At 47.5% G+C, this 5,693-nt stretch overlaps 1 pseudogene; it reads right to left on the bottom strand.

Moving 5' to 3' along the window:
* Window positions 1-2,350: 2,350 nt before the first annotated feature.
* LOC148001457 (igE-binding protein-like) lies at window positions 2,351-4,146 on the bottom strand (annotated as a pseudogene).
* Window positions 4,147-5,693: the final 1,547 nt, after the last annotated feature.

The following is a 5,693-nucleotide window of genomic DNA, read 5'->3' on the forward strand; positions in this document are numbered from 1 at the left end:
GGATAATTTGGATTTTTCGGAAAATATCTGCCACCTTACTAGTGGTTTTAATTATACCGGCGGTTTCAAGAATACTAACAGCATTAACCACATAGGAGGAATCTGAAACAATATTTAGAGGAACCTGGAATTTTTCAATGACCTCCATGACCACTAGGCATTCTACCACTTGGGGTGAGGTTTCAAAATATTGTCGTGAGAATACTTGGGAGTTTACCACATATGCTCCCACCCCTGTTTTTGACCCATCCGTATACACAGTTATCCCCTCCTTTAATGGTCTGTGGGATGTGACGCGAGGGAAAACAATAGGTTGTGATCTTGCAAAACACAATAGGGGGTGTTTAGGATAATGATTATCTATCTTCCCTGTAAAGGATGTGAGCAGCACTGCCCAATCATCAGAGGTAGCGGCTTGGGTTTGGACCTGGTAGGGTGTATATGGGAAAATCAAGGATTGGGGTGGAGTCCCAAAATGACAGATGGCAGCTTTTAGGCCCTTAATAGCCAGATGTGCTACTGCGGCTGGATACCAATCAATAATCTTCACAGGGGAAGCATGTGGATGGATCCATAACAGTGGACATTGTTGCCATAAAACTGCAGTGGGTAAATCCTTGGTATCTAGTACACAGAGTGAAAAAGGTAGAGACCAATCAATGCATTGCAATTGGGCCTGTGTTATGGCATCTTCTACTTTTAGTAAGGCCTTGGTTGCAGCGGGAGTTAGCACACGAGGGGAGGTGATGTGGCCGTCCCCTTCCAATATTTTGAACAAAGGTTTTAATTCCGCGGAAGGGATTTTCAAAAATGGTCTCAACCAGTTGATATCTCCCAAGAGCTTCTGAAAGTCATTAAGAGTATGGAGGTGGTCTCTACGGATTTCCAGTTTGGGGTATAATCTTATCAGGGAAAATAATGGATCCTAGAAAATGACCTGTGTCAGCAATTTGGACATTTTCTGTAGCAATATGTAAGTCCCATTGTTTAAGGGTTTTTTTGTAATAAGGAATAGGCTTGTTTGAGTAATTCTAAGTCTTTATGACACATCAATATATCATCCATGTAATGGATTAACAGTAAATTTGGATAGGTCTCCCTGACTGGTTTGAGGGCTTCCTGAACATATAACTGACACATCGTAGGGCTGTTGGCCATGCCCTGAGGTAGGACCTTCCACTGGTATCTTTTATCAGGTTCAGTATGATTAATTGATGGGACAGTAAAAGCAAACCTGGGCCTATCATGGGGGTAAAGCAGAATAGAGAAAAAACAATCCTTGATATCTATTATTACCAAATTCCAATCTTTTTGTAGGGCCGAGAGTATAGGAAGGCCCCGCTGAATGGGTCCAAGGGATTCCATCTGATCGTTAATGGCCCTCAAGTCATGGAGTAGTCGCCATTTTCCTGATTTTTTCCTTATAACAAAAATTGGGGTGTTCCAAGGAGAGGTGGAGGGCTCCAAATGTCCCAATCTTAATTGTTCATCCACCAGTCCTGTAGCTGCCTGTAATTTCTCAGAGGTTAATGGCCATTGGGGAACCCACACCGTGTCCTCCGTCCTCCATGATATGGGTCGTGCTGCCCCAATGGCGCCTAGGAAAAACCCAGGCCTTGTTTATGGGGGTTGGCGATCGGTTCAATGGGCGTGAGACAACCCTGTTCTAATCACCCTAGGCCTTTCTCTTCCTTATAGCCCATCCTTGACATCATGTGGGCCACTTGTGGGGGGTATTCATTAGATAAGGTCAGTCCCATGGTCTGCATAACATCCCTCCCCCAAAGATTAACAGGCAGGGGAAGTACATAAGGAATAAATTGTCCCTGTCGGCCATCGGCAGTTGTCCAAGTTAGAGTGGCAGAGCTGATCATAGGGCATGACTGGTAGCCTAATCCTTGTAGTGAGTGAGAAGATTTTGTGGTAGGCCATGATTGAGGCCACCATTTTGAGGAAATTATACTTTTATCAGCCCCAGTATCCAGTATGCCTTCGAATTTCTTTCCATTAATTTCTAAGCTCAATTTTGGGCGGTTGTTAAGGTGAACCACCAAATATGCCGAATCATGACCAGTGGACCCCATGGGTCCCTTGGTATCCTGTATCGTGGCCTGGGAGCACAGAAGGAGTAATAACTGTGCTATTCTATCTCCTTTACTTATGGAAAAAACCCCATCGGGACTTGAACAAAGAATCTGAATATCAAGAGAGCGCTGAGCTTCAACAAGGCCTGGATGGACTATCAGTCCTTGTAGGGCGAGAGATCCTCTCCCAAGGACAAGGCCTATGGTTCCCGGGGGTAGAGGCCCCACAATCTGAGCAGGAATTGGCTGAATGCCCATCTGGGGCATTAGAAAGAAGTCTGAGGCGGCACGCAGGTCCAATTTTGTGTCGCCTCTTGGGGGACCTCCTCTGCCGGGGTCGTGGCCCTGTGAAAGCGGTTCCCATATCTTTGAAGGCCCTGGGACCGGCGGCCCACCAGCCCGTTTTTTGACATCTCATTAGGTCGAGTCTACAAAGGAGGGAGTAGTTTGCCTTTAATGTCTCTCACTGATCGGCACTGGTAGCCCTATGGTAGCCTTTGCCACATCGGACACAGAGGGTTGCAGACCCCCTGTCGCTTTTTGTCATCCTGCAGTCTCTTTTTAGATGGCCTGTTTTCCCACATTGAAAGCATGATCTTTTATCCGTCCCTTTAACGGGGCGTCGCTGGAACTGGAGAATGGCAGCCGCCAGGCCTGAGTTAGTAAGGGGCCCTCCAAGTTCCCTGCAAACTCTAAGCCAATCCTGTAGCCCTTTATTTCTTCGGGGGGCTATGGCTGTTCGGCACTCCTGGGTGGCTTGCTCAAAAACGAGCTGTTCTATTAGTGGTGCTGCTTGTTCAGGATCGCCAAAGATTCGTCCTGCAGCCTCTGTCATTCTAGCTACAAAATCTGAGAAATTTTCCTGTGGTCCCTGAACGATTTTTGTAAGTTGATTATCAATCCCTCCTCTCCTGGACAGTGCCTTCCAGGCTCTAATAGCCGTGCTGGAGACCTGAGCATAGGCGCCCCAGTGGTAAGCAGACTGATCAGCTGCAAAGCGGCCCTGTCCTGTTAAGAGTTCGAAAGTCCATTCTTGTTGCTCAGGTATTAAGGCCGTAGCATTCGCTCTGGCCTGTGTTTGGGCTGCCTCATACCAGAGCGCTTTCCATTCCATGTATTGGCCCATGCTGGCAAGGACTGCCTTAGCAATCATCTGCCAATCAGCTGGTGTCAATGCTGTCATGGCCAACCTGTCGAGTTGTGTTAGAGTAAAGTTGGCCGTGACTCCATACTTTCTAACTGATTCCGCTAATTCCTTAATCTGATTATATTCAACAGGGGCATGGACCCGTCCTCCCTCCGGAGTCTCAAAGATAGGAAATGTCATACTCAGCTTTCTTCTCACCCTCTCAGGGACTAGTGAGAAGGCACATGAGCGTGTCTCATATGGAGGAGGCGCCGTTGGTGGCGGCCACGCTAGAAGACTTCTATTACTTCCCCTACATTCATCGGGGTAATATCTTTCCTCCTCATATTTAGCTGCTTCCTCATCTAGCTCAGCCTCCTCCTCTGAGACTAAGGTTTTATTTTCAGAGCTTTCAGAACTGTCGAGGTTCAGCGCTTCTAGCTCTTTCACAGGGTATAGGCTGGCTCCCCCTCCTGGTTTATGTGTAGAGGAGGAAGTGCTGGAATCTGAAAATTTCAACGCTCCCTTGTCTGCAGACTTACCGGGAGGGCCTTTTTTCTTTCTTAGGACGTCCTTTTTCTTGCACGTGCCCAACCTCTCACTACGTTAGGTTTCTGACAGACTTTCCCGGACTACCTCGAGAGTGGCCTGTCCTTCTACTACTGCTGCCTTACACGTTTCATCCTTTAAACAATTCTTAACCAGCTTCCATATAGCTTTGGTCCCTAGGCGCAGATCCTCTTCCGCCAATTTTCTGTCAAGGTCTTTTCCAAGTTTGTTCCATGAGACAATCGTAAACGAGCCTGAACAGGCAAACCAAGGCGCCACCCTCTCCACCTCCTTCACAAAAGTTTTAAGTGTTCCTCCTCCAATTTTGATGTTCCTCTGCTTTAACACTGTTTCCAAGGCCGTGACCACAGACTGTGAGGATCCCATGATGGGCCAGGAACACCAGCGGCTTATCTACGTCCGTTTGACAAGGCGTGAGGTGAAAGGGTAGAGACGGACACGCTGCTCTCTTATGTATGGAAGTCTTACACGCGCCTCCCCGGACGGTGCCGCTTATCTACGTCAGCCTTATCGCGTCCTTGCTCCTCAACAGTCAAAATCGAAGGTAAAAGGGAGCTGCGCGAAGCTCACTTATATACGAGAGACTGAGACGCGCCTTCAGCTGCTGTGATCGTCCTTTTAACAGCGAAAACGGTGAAAACAGAACATAAAGAGAGGGTGGCTCCCAGGACAAATACTATACCCTCAACAAATCCTTCCCAAGGCGGTGACAACCCCAGACCAAAGTCCAAGAGTGAGCTGCCTCTCCGAACGTATCTACCTGCAGTTCTGAATCCTCCTTGTCGCCAAGGGATCTCCGAAGGTGCTGACGATGGCGAGGTCTTTCCCAGGTTTCAGCACCAGATGTCCCACGCTACGTCTCGCCAGCAGGAACGACGCGGCACACACAGGATCCTTCTGCAGAAAAAGCTTTACTGCGTCTTGAGAGGGAGAGCATAAGCTTACAATGCGGAGACGCCGAGTGAGGAATAACCGTCCCTTATATAGGAAACTATCCTCGCCTAGGGCGTGTCACTCTCTGACTCGTCGCTGCCAATTATGCCAGATGACGTACCAAAGCATATGTGTCCCTTTGAGTAGGGAAGTTACCAGGCGCCTGCGTATTGCCCTTTTTACTAGGTGCGTTCTACCAGATGCCGGTGCCATCTTGTAATGGAGTTTGTGAGGACAGCTCCTCACATCTGTGAGGACAGCTCCTCAGACAGCTCCTCACACTCAATGGTGGTGACTATAGCCAAAATGTCCAACAATGGGGAAAGGGAACTAAAAGAATTCACCTCCAGTAGACAGACAGGGCCTCAAACAGAAAAATAGGGCTATTAATTAACAGTCAAAATTTCTGAACTACAACAGTTCCTGTCTAAAACTTCTGCAGGAACAAAATGGAGAAGAGATTGAAGATGTAAACATAGTATGGCTATCCTCTGAGAAGCCCTACTGGCTACTGACTGAGATAGAGGAAGTTACTTATAGGAAACCATTGGACAGAAGTTGGTACCTCTATGGTTGACTTAGGGGAAGAATTGAAGAAGCTGAATAGGAGGGCATCCTTATAGGAAGACCCACAGTCTCAACTAACATGGACACCAGGGAGATTCCAAAGACTGAGCCCCCAAGCAGGCAACATATTCATGCTGTTCTAAGTCTACCAGCACATATATAGCAGAAGACTTCCTGGTCTGGCCTCAGTTGGATAAGATGGGCCTAATCCTCAAGAGACCTGAAGACTCAAGAAATGGGAAGGCAAGAGAGAAGAGGAGTAGAATGAGGGATTGTGGGAGGGATAAGGGGAGAATGGCTAAAATGTAAATAAATAAAAATAAAAAGAGAGAGAAGCCATGGCAGGACAAGATCGCAGGTGATGTTAAGATTCTGCTCTGTGAGGGGTTGGGGATTTAGCTCAGTGGTAGAGC

This window comes from Rattus norvegicus, chromosome 14, assembly GCF_021556685.1.
Source record: "Rattus norvegicus strain SHRSP/BbbUtx chromosome 14, alternate assembly SHRSP_T2T, whole genome shotgun sequence".
NCBI classification, from domain to species: Eukaryota; Metazoa; Chordata; class Mammalia; order Rodentia; family Muridae; genus Rattus; species Rattus norvegicus.